This window comes from Pan troglodytes, chromosome 17 (assembly GCF_028858775.2).
Source record: "Pan troglodytes isolate AG18354 chromosome 17, NHGRI_mPanTro3-v2.0_pri, whole genome shotgun sequence".
Lineage (NCBI taxonomy): Eukaryota > Metazoa > Chordata > Mammalia > Primates > Hominidae > Pan > Pan troglodytes.
Window position 1 is genome coordinate 31719203 of NC_072415.2, and position 11096 is coordinate 31730298.

At 40.7% G+C, this 11096-nt stretch overlaps 1 non-coding gene across 1 annotated transcript; it reads left to right on the top strand.

The window, feature by feature from the left end:
- The first annotated feature begins 1681 nt into the window (after positions 1 to 1681).
- On the top strand, positions 1682 to 1785 carry LOC112206343 (U6 spliceosomal RNA). The gene has a single exon (XR_002940566.1). It is a non-coding gene; the product is annotated as a U6 spliceosomal RNA (small nuclear RNA).
- The last annotated feature ends 9311 nt before the right edge of the window (positions 1786 to 11096 follow it).

Genomic DNA, 11096 nt, shown 5'->3' on the forward strand with positions numbered 1-11096 from the left:
CTCCACCTCCTGGGTTCAAGTGATTCTCTTGCCTCAGACTCCCGAGGAGCTGGGACTACAGGCACGCACCACCACGCCCAGCTGAGTTTTGCATTTTTAGTAGAGACAGGGTTTCACCATGTTGGCCAGGATGGTCTCAATCTCTTGACCTTGTGATCTGTCTGCCTCAGCCTCCGAAAGTGCTGGGATTATAGGCGTGAGCCACCGCACCCGGACTTTTTGTTTTTCTTTTAGACTTTATTTCTATGAACTCTGCAGAGAAGTATAGTCAACAGGTCTTTAACAAGGAGCAAAGACAATTAAATGGAGAAAGGATAGTCTTTTCAAGAATGGTGCTGAAACTACTGGACATCCACATGCAAAAAAAAAAAAAATATTTAGACACAGGTCTTACACCTTTCACAAAAATTAACTCAAAATGAGTCATAGACCTGACTGTAAAATGCCAAGATATAAATCTTCTGGAAGATAACACAGAGGAAAACCTAGGTAACTTTGGGTTTGGTTATGAGTTTTCAGATACAACACCAAAAGCATTATCTATGAAAGAAAAGCCTGATAAGTTGTACTTCATCAAAATTTAGAAGTTCTGCTCTGTAAGAGGCGTTGTCAAGACCATGAAAAGAGTCTGGGCACAGTGGCTCATGCCAGTCCTAGCACTCTGAGAGGCTGAGGATGACTTGAGACCAGGAGTTTGAGACCAGCCTGGGCAACAGAGCGAGGCCCAGTCGAAAAAAAAAAAAAAAGGTTAAAAAGAAAAAAAGGAAATTAAAAGCCACAGATTGGAAGAAAATATTAGCAAAATTCACTTAATAAAGACTTTTATCCAAAATATACAAAGAACTCTTCAATCTGAATAATAACAAAATGAAGAACCCAATTTAAAAAATAGGCGGCCAGGTGCAGTGGCTCACACCTTTAATCCCAGCACTTTGGGAGGCTGATACAGACAGATCGCTTGAGGTCAGGAGTTCGAGACCACCCTGGTCAACATGGTGAAACCCCATCTCTACTAAAAATACAAAAATTAGCTGCATGCAGTGGCGGGCACCTTTAATCCCAGCTACTCGGCAGGCTGAGGCAGGAGTATCGCTTGAGCCCGGGAAGTGGAGGTTGCAGTGAGCTGAGATTGCACCACTGCCCTCCAGCCTGGGTGACAGAGCAAGACTCTGTTTCCAAAAAAAAAAAAAAAAAAAAAAAGGCAAAAAGGTTTGAACAGACAACCTCCCTAATGAAGATATAGACATATGTATATCTATATATATGACAAAGAAGCATATGAAAAGATGCTCAGAACCAATGTCATTATGGAATTGCAATTTAAACCATGAGATAGCACCACCAATCTATTAGAATGGCTGTAAAATCCAAAAAATGAACACCACCAAATGCTGGCAAGGAAGCGGAGCAACAGAAACTCTTATTCATTGCTGGTGGGAGTGCAGAATGGTACAGCCTCTGTGGAAGACAATTTGGCAGTTTCTTATAAAACTAATCACAATATTACCATACAATCTAGCAATCATATTCCTGGATGTTTACCCAAATAAACTGAAAAACTTACATCCACACAAAAACCTGCACATGAATGTTGGTAGCTACAAAAACTAAAAGCATAATTGCCAAAAACTAGAAGCAACCATGATGCTCCTTAATAGGTGAATGGTTAAAGAAGCTGTAGGTGCTCGCTTCAGCAGCACATACACTAAAACTGGAAAGATACAGAGATTAGCATGGCCCCTGCGCAAAGACGACATGCAAATTTGTGAAGCATTCCATATTGTTAACATAGGGTTTTTATACAAGAAAAATAAAGTGAATTAAGCCTGAAAAAAAAAGAAACTGTAGTAAATGTATAGAATGGAATATTATTCAGAAATAATATTCTTAATTATGTGAGAATATTATTTTGTGTTCAATTATTTTGTTCTCATTAATCGACCTTTTTTTTTTTTTAAACCTGTCTTCACCCTCCCCTGAAAATACATTTAGTTAGAAGAAATAAGACCTGGTATTCGGCTGGGCATGGTGGCTCATGCCTGTAATCCCAGCACTTTGGGAGGCCGAGGCAGGCAGATCACCTGAGGTCAGGAGTTCGAGACCAGCCTGGCCAACATGGTGAAACCCTGTCTCTACTAAAAGTACAAAATTATCCAGGTGTGGTGGTGTGCACCTGTAATCCCAGCTACTCAGGAGGCTGAGGCAGGAGAATCGCTTGAACCCGGCAGGCAGAGGTTGCACTGAGCCGAGATTGCACCACTGCACTCCAGCCTGGGTGACAAGAGTGAAACTCTGTCTCAAAAAAAAAAAAAAAAAAAAAAAAGGAGCAGGTAGTCAACAGACCAGTAGGGTGGCTATACTGATAGTAGGGTTAACATTAATTGGTAATACATTTCAAAATAACTACAAGAAAGCTGGTCGCGGTGGCTTATGCCTGTAATGCCAGCACTTTGGGAGGCCAAGGCAGGCGCATCACCTGAGGGCAGGAGTTCGAGATCAGCCTGGCCAACATGGCGAAACCCCATCTCTACTAAAAGTAAAAAAATTAGCTGGGCGTGGTGGTGGGCCCCTGTGGTCCCAGCTACTTGAGAGGCTGAGGCAGGAGAATCTCTTGGACCCAGGAGGTGGAGATTGTAGTGAGCCAAGACTGTACCACTGCATTCCAGCATGGGCAACAGAGCAAGGTTCCATCTTAAAAAAAGAAAAACAACAACAACAACAAAATAGCTAGAAGAGATTAACTCAAATATTCCTAGCATAAAGAAAAGATAAATATTTAAGGTGATGAATATTCCTATGTAATTAGATGAATGTATCCTGTTAGCATATGCACCCTGAAAATATGTATATCTAATATGTATCAATATTTAAAAATAAATGTCAAATTGAAAAAAGAGTTATCAGCCCATAAAAAGACATGGAATGGCCGGGTGTGGTGGCTCAGGTCTGTAATCCCAGCACTTTGGGAGGCTGAGGTGGGTGGGTCACGAGGGCAGGAGATCAAGACAACCCTGGCCAACATGGTGAAACCCTGTCTCTACTAAAAATACAAAAATTAGCCAGGTGTGGTGGCACGTGCTTGTAATCTCAGCCACTCGGGAAGCTGAGGCAGGAGAACGGCTTGAACACGGGAGGCGGAGGTTGCAGTTAGCCGAGATCACACCACTGCACTCCAGCCTGTGACACAGCGAGACTGAAAAAAAAAAAAAAAGACTTGGAGGATTGTTAAATACATATCATTAAGTGAAGGGCACTAGGCTAACAGGCTGCATATGGTTCTGATTCTGATTATATGACATACTGGAAGAGGTAAAACTATGGAGGCAGTGAAGAGACCAGTGATTGTCAGAAGTTCAGGTAGAAGTAGGAAGGGATGAAGAGACTGAGCACAGAGAAATCTTAGGGCAGTGGAACAATTCTGTATGATACTGTAATGGTATCATACATACCATACAAGACATCATGCGTTTGTTAAAACCCATAGAACTGTACAACATAAAGAGTGAAGCCTAATGTAAACTATGAGTGTTGGTTGATAATAATGTGTTCATATTGGCTCATCCATTGTAACAAATGTACCACACCCATGCAAGATGTTAATAATTTAAAAAACTCTATGTGGGGAAGGGGATAAACGGAAACTCTTGGTACTATCTGCTCAATATTTTGGTAAACCTAAAGCTGTTCTAAAAAAAACCAAAGCCAAGCGTAGTTTGAACCATGCTTGGCTTCTTGTATAACGTACCATACAGAGCAAGCATTTTTTTCTGTTCTTTGGCAAATTGTCATACTCCTTTCTAAGCCTGATCAGCTTCCAACATGTCATCTTTGTGCTTGCAATGTCATAAAATGTCTCCCAGAGTCCCTTTAATGTGAAATTTTTTGCCTTCATTGCTTTCTTCAGGTCACTTTCATCCTTTTTGTCACACTACTTTCCTTGCTTATGTTGATCAGGCCACCTTCACTGCGTTCTTCTCGCTGTCTATAGTTTCTCTTACGGTGGCAGTGTCAACGTTCCCATGGTCATGCATGTGAGGGAGGAGGTAAATGGGAACTCCATGCTCACCTATTTCTTCTATAACCCCATTTACATTCTATTTGATTTTCACTTCCAGCATTATCACTTTTCATTGCTTTAGCGAACTTTTATCTTAGAGGCTAAATTACCTGTTTCAATTATCCATTTTTGTAAAGCGTCACTTGGGTTTACCACTGGGAGATGAGGAGGCAACGCAACGACATTCTTTGCTGTCTGCATGTGAACTGAGTAACAGATCTGCTTTGGCCAGTCACTAGTAGACTTGGAAAGAAGGATGTAGATTGTCAGTAATCATCATATGCCTGTTATTTATGTATTGATTTGTAGACTGGAGAGATAGCTGCAAAGTTTGTATTTTATGCAATCACTTACAGTTAATATGCCACGGTAACAGAAATCTAAGCCGTGATGTTGTGGTATTGGTGTATTTAACTAAACTGTGCTAACTGAAACGTGTACATATAGTAATTGTGCAAAACACAAACTGTAGTTCTTTTATAAAATCCAGTCTACAATTTAGTCTTTTAGTTGGAACACCTAATCTATTTACATTTAATGTAATTATAGATATAGTTGAATTTGTATCTATAATCTTACTGTTTTCTATTTAGTCCTTCTGTATATTTTTTCTTACTTCTTTTGAGCTAATTCAATATTTTAAGTTCCATTTTCCCCTTTGATTAACTTGTTATGCATTATTTTATAGTTATATTTCAATGGTTACCCTAAATATTATAATATGTATTTTTGAAGTTTTAAAGTCTTTTTAAAAAAATTTTATTATTATTATACTTTAAGTTTTAGGGTACATGTGCACAACGTGCAGGTTTGTTACATATGTATACATGTGCCATGTTGGTGTGCTGCACCCATTAACTCATCATTTAGCATTAGGTATATCTCCTAATGTTATCCCTACCCCCTCCCACACCCCCCACCCCACAACAGTCCCTGGTGTGTGATGTTCCCCTTCCTGTGTCCATGTGTTCTCATTGTTCAATTCCCACTTATGAGTGAGAACATGCAGTGTTTGGTTTTTTGTCCTTGCGATAGTTTGCTGAGAATGATGGTTTCCAGCTTCATCCATGTCCCTACAAAGGACATGAACTCATCATTTTTTATGGCTGCATAGTATTCCATGGTGTATATGTGCCACATTTTCTTAATCCAGTCTATCATTGTTGGACATTTGGGTTGGCTCCAAGTCTTTGCTATTGTGAACAGTGCCGCAATAAACATACGTGTGCATGTGTCTTTATAGCAGCATAATTTATAGTCCTTTGGGTATATACCCAGTAATGGGATGGCTGGGTCAAATGGTATTTCTAGTTCTAGATCCCTGAGGAATCGCCACACTGACTTCCACAATGGTTGAACTAATTTACAGTCCCACCAACAGTGTCAAAGTGTTCCTATTTCTCCACATCCTCTCCAGCACCTGTTGTTTCCTGACTTTTTAATGATTGCCATTCTAACTGGTGTGGGATGGTATCTCATTGTGGTTTTGATTTGCATTTCTCTGATGGCCAGTGATGATGAGCATTTTTTCATGTGTTTTTTTGGCTGCATAAATGTCTTCTTTTGAGAAGTGTCTGTTCACATCCTTTGCCCACTTTTTGATGGGGTTGTTTGTTTTTTTCTTGTAAATTTGTTTGAGTTCATTGCAGATTCTGGATATTTGCCCTTTGTCAGATGAGTAGGTTGCAAAAATTTTCTCTCATTTTGTAGGTTGCCTGTTCACTCTGATGGTAGTTTCTTTTGCTGTGCAGAAGCTCTTTAGTTTAATTAGATCCCATTTGTCAATTTTGGCTTTTGTTGCCATTGCTTTTGGTGTTTCAGACATGAAGTCCTTGCCCATGCCTATGCCCTGAATGGTATTGCCTAGGTTTTCTTCTAGGGTTTTCATGGTTTTAGGTCTAACATGTAAGTCTTTAATCCATCTTGAATTAATTTTTGTATAAGGTGTAAGGAAGGGATCCAGTTTCAGCTCTCTACATATGGCTAGCCAGTTTTCCCAGCACCATTTATTAAATAGGGAATCCTTTCCTCATTGCTTGTTTTTGTCAGGTTTGTCAAAGATCAGATAGTTGTAGATATGCGGCATTATTTCTGAGGGCTCTGTTCTGTTCCATTGGTCTATATCTCTGTTTTGGTGCCAGTACCATGCTGTTTTGGTTACTGTAGCCTGGCAGTATAGTTTGAAGTCAGGTAGCATGATGCCTCCAGCTTTGTTCTTTTGGCTTAGGATTAACTTGGCAATGCGGGCTCCCTTTTGGTTCCATATGAACTTTAAAGTAGTTTTTTCCAATTCTGTGAAGAAAGTCATTGGTAGCTTGATGGGGATGGCATTGAATCTATAAATTACCTTGGGCAGTATGGCCATTTTCACGATATTGATTCTTCCTACCCATGAGCATGGAATGTTCTTCCATTTGTTTGTATCCTCTTTTATTTCATTGAGCAGTGGTTTGTAGTTCTCCTTGAAGAGGTCCTTCACATCCTTTGTAAGTTGGATTCCTAGGTATTTTATTCTCTTTGAAGCAATTGTGAATTGGAGTTCACTCATGATTTGGCTCTCTGTTTGTCTGTTATTGGTGTATAAGAATGCTTGTGATTTTTGTACATTGATTTTGTATCCTGAGACTTTGCTGAAGTTGCTTATCAGCTTAAGGAGATTTTGGGCTGAGACAATGGGGTTTTCTAGATATACAATCATGTCATCTGCAAACAGGGACAATTTGACTTCCTCTTTTCCTAATTGAATACCCTTTATTTCCTTCTCCTGCCTGATTGCCCTGGCCAGAACTTCCAACACTATGTTGAATAGGAGTGGTGAGAGAGGGCATCCCTGTCTTGTGCCAGTTTTCAAAGGGAATGCTTCCAGTTTTTGTCCATTCAGTATGATATTGGCTATGGTTTGTCATAGATAGCTCTTATTATTTTGAGATACGTCCCATCAATACCTAATTTATTGAGAGTTTTTAGCATGAAGGGTTGTTGAATTTTGTCAAAGGCCTTTTCTGCATCTATTGAGATAATCATGTGGTTTTTGTCTTTGGTTCTGTTTATATGTTGGATTACGTTTATTGATTTTCGTATGTTGAACCAGCCTTGCATCCTAGGGATGAAGCCCACTTGATCATGGTGGATAAGCTTTTTGATGTGCTGCTGGATTTGGTTTGCCAGTATTTTATTGAGGACTTTTGCATCAATGTTCATCAGGGATATGGTCTAAAATTCTCTTTTTTTGTTGTGTCTCTGCCAGGCTTTGGTATTAGGGTGATGCTGGCCTCATGAAATGAGTTAGGGAGGATTCCCTCTTTTTTTATTGATTGGAATAGTTTTGGAAGGAATGGTACCAGCTCCTCCTTGTACCTCTGGTAGAATTGGGCTGTGAATCCATCTGGTCCTGGACTTTTTTTGGTTGGTAAGCTATTAATTATTGCCTCAATTTCAGAGCCTGTTATTGGTCTATTCGGAGATTCAAATTCTTCCTGGTTTAGTCTTGGGAGGGTGTATGTGTCGAGGAATTTATCCATTTCTTCTAGATTTTCTAGTTTATTTGCGTAGAGGTGTTTATAGTATTCTCTGATGGTAGTTTGTATTTCTGTGGGATCAGTGGTGATATCCCTTTTGTCATTTTTTATTGTGTCTATTTGATTCTTCTCTCTTTTCTTCTTTATTAGTCTTGCTAGCGGTCTATCAGTTTTGCTGATCTTTTCAAAAAACAGCTCCTGGATTCATTGATTTTTTGAAGGGTTTTTTGTGTGTCAATTTCCTTTGGTTCTGCTCTGATCTTAGTTATTTCTTGCCTTCTGCTAGCTTTTGAATGTGTTTGCTCTTGCTTCTCTAGTTCTTTTAATTGTGATGTTAGGGTGTCAATTTTAGATCTTTCCTGCTTTCTCTTGTGGGCATTTTGTGCTATAAATTTCCCTCTACACACTGCTTTGAATGTGTCCCAGAGATTCTGGTATGTTGTGTCTTTGTTCTCGCTGGTTTCAAAGAACATCTTTATTTCTGCCTTCATTTCGTTATGTACCCAGTAGTCATTCAGGAGCAGGTTGTTCAGTTTCCATGTAGTTGAGCGGTTTTGAGTGAGTTTCTTAATCCTGAGTTCTAGTTTGATTGCACTGTGGTCTGAGAGACAGTTTGTTATAATTTCTGTTCTTTTACATTTGCTGAGGAGTGCTTTACTTCCAACTATGTGGTCAATTTTGGAATAGATGTGGTGTGGTGCTGAAAAGAATGTATATTCTGTTGATTTGGGGTGGAGAGTTCTGTAGATGTCTATTAGGTCTGCTTGGTGCAGAGCTGAGTTCAATTCCTGGATATCCTTGTTAACTTTCTGTCTTGTTGATCTGTCTAATGTTGACGGTGGGGTGTTAAAGTCTCCCATTATTATTGTGTGGGAGTCTAAGTCTCTTTGTAGGTCACTAAGGACTTGTTTTATGAATCTGGGTGCTGCTGTATTGGGTGCATATATATTTAGGATAGTTAGCTCTTCTTGTTGAATTGATCCCTTTACCATTATGTAATGGTCTTCTTTGTCCCTTTTGATCTTTGTTGGTTTAAAGTCTGTTTTATCTGAGACTAGGATTGCAACCCCTGCCTTTTTTGTTTTCCATTTGCTTGATAGATCTTCCTCCATCCCTTTATTTTGAGCCTATGTGTGTCTCTGCACATGAAATGGGTTTCCTGAATACAGCACACTGATGGGTCTTGACTCTTTATCCAATTTGCCAGTCTGTGTTTTTGATTGGAGCATTTAGCCCATTTACATTTAAGGTTAATATTGGTATGTGTGAATTTGATCCTGTCATTATGATGTTAGCTGGTTATTTCGCTCGTTAATTGATGCAATTTCTTCCTAGCCTTGATGGTCTTTACAATTTAGCATGTTTTTGCAGTGGCTGGTACTGGTTGTTCCTTTCCATGTTTAGTGCTTCCTTCAGGAGCTCTTTTAGGGCAGGCCTGGTGGTGAGAAAATCTCTCAGCATTTGCTTGTCTGTAAAGTATTTTATTTCTCCTTCACTTATGAAGTTTAGTTTGGCTGGATATGAAATTCTGTGTTGAAACTTCTTTTCTTTAAGAATGTTGAATATTGGCCCCCACTCTCTTCTGGCTTGTAGAGTTTCTGCCAAGAGATCAGCTGTTAGTCTGATGGGCTTCCTTTTGTGGGTAACCCGACCTTTCTCTCTGGCTACGCTTAACATTTTTTCCTTCATTTCAACTTTGGTGAATCTGACAATTATGTGTCTTGGAATTGCTCTTCTCAAGGAGTATCTTTGTGGCGTTCTCTGTATTTCCTGAATTTGAATGTTGGTCTGCCTTGCTAGATTGGGGAAGTTCTCCTGGATAATAAACCTGCAGAGTGTTTTCCAACTTGGCTCCATTCTCCCCGTCACTTTCAGGTATACCAATCAGATGTAGATTTGGTCTTTTCACATAGTCCCATATTTCTTGGAGGCTTTGTTCATTTCTTTTTATTCTTTTTTTTCTAAACTTCTCTTCTCACTTCATTTCATTCGTTTTGTCTTCCATCACTGATTCCCTTTCTTCCAGTTGGTCACATTGGCTACTGAGGCTTGTGCATTCATCACATAGTTCTCATGCCGTGGTTTTCAGCTCCATCAGGTCCTTTAAGGACTTCTCTGAATTGCTTATTCTAGTTAGCCATTCGTGTAATTTTTTTTCAAGGTTTTTAACTTCTTTGCCATTGGTTCGAACTTCCTCCTTTAGCTCGGAGTAGTTTGATCTTCTGAAGCCTTCTTCTCTTAACTCATCAAATTCATTCTCTGTCCAGCTTTGTTCCATTGCTGGTGAGGAGCTGCGTTCCTTTGGAGGAGGAGAGGCACTCTGATTTTTAGAGTTTCCGGTTTTTCTGCTCTGTTTTTTCCCCATCTTTGTTGTTTTATCTACCTTTGGTCTTTGATGATGGTGACGTACAGATGGGTTTTTGGTGTGGATGTCTTTTCTGTTTGTTAGTTTTCCTTCTAACAGTCAGGACCCTCAGCTGCAGGTCTGTTGGAGTTTGCTGGAGGTCCACTCCAGACCCTGTTTTCCTGGGTATCAGCAGCAGTGGCTGCAGAACAGCAGGTGTTTGTGAACCGCAAATGCTGCTGCCTGATTGTTCCTCTGGAAGTTTTGTCTCAAAGGAGTACCCGGCCATGTGAGGTGTCAGTCCGCCTCTACTTGGGGGTGCCTCCCAGTTAGGCTACTCGGGGGTCAGGGACCCACTTGAAGAGGCAGTCTGCCCGTTCTCAGATCTCAAGCTGCATGCTGGGAGAACCACTACTCTCTTCAAAGCTGTCAGACAGGGACATTTAAGTCTGCAGAGGTTACTGCTGCCTTTTGTTTGTCTGTTCCCTGGCCCCAGAGGTGGAGTCTACAGAGGCAGGCAGGCCTCCTTGAGCTGTGGTGGGCTCCACCCAGTTCGAGCTTCCCAGCTGCTTAGTTTACCTACTCAGGCCTCGGCAATGGTGGGCACCCCTCCCCCAGCCTTGCTGCCGCCTTGCAGTTTGATCTCAGACTGCTGTGCTAGCAATGAGCGAGGCTTCGTGGGCATAGGACCCTCCGAGCCATGTGCGGGATATAATCTCCTGGTGTGCCATTTGTTAAGCCCGTTGGAAAAGCGCAGTATTAGGGTGGGAGTGACCCGATTTTCCAGGTGATGTCTCTCACCCCTTTCTTTGACTAGGAAAGGGAATTCCCTGACCCCTTGCACTTCCTGGGTGAGGCAATGCCTCGCCCTGCTTCGGCTCACACATGATGTGCTGCACCCACTGTCCGGCACTCGCCAGTGAGATGAACCTGGTACCTCAGTTGGAAATGCAGAAATCACCCGTCTTCTGCATTGCTCACGCTGGGAGCTGTAGAGTGGAGCTGTTCCTATTCGGCCATCTTGGCTCCACCCCTGAAACTACTTTTAAAGTCTAATATGAATTATGACTTCACTTTTCTAAAATAGCTATAAACTTAGAAATGTAAAATTTCACTTTACCCTCCTCTAACCTTTTACATTGTTATTGTTACACATTTTAGTTGCACATGTAATTTA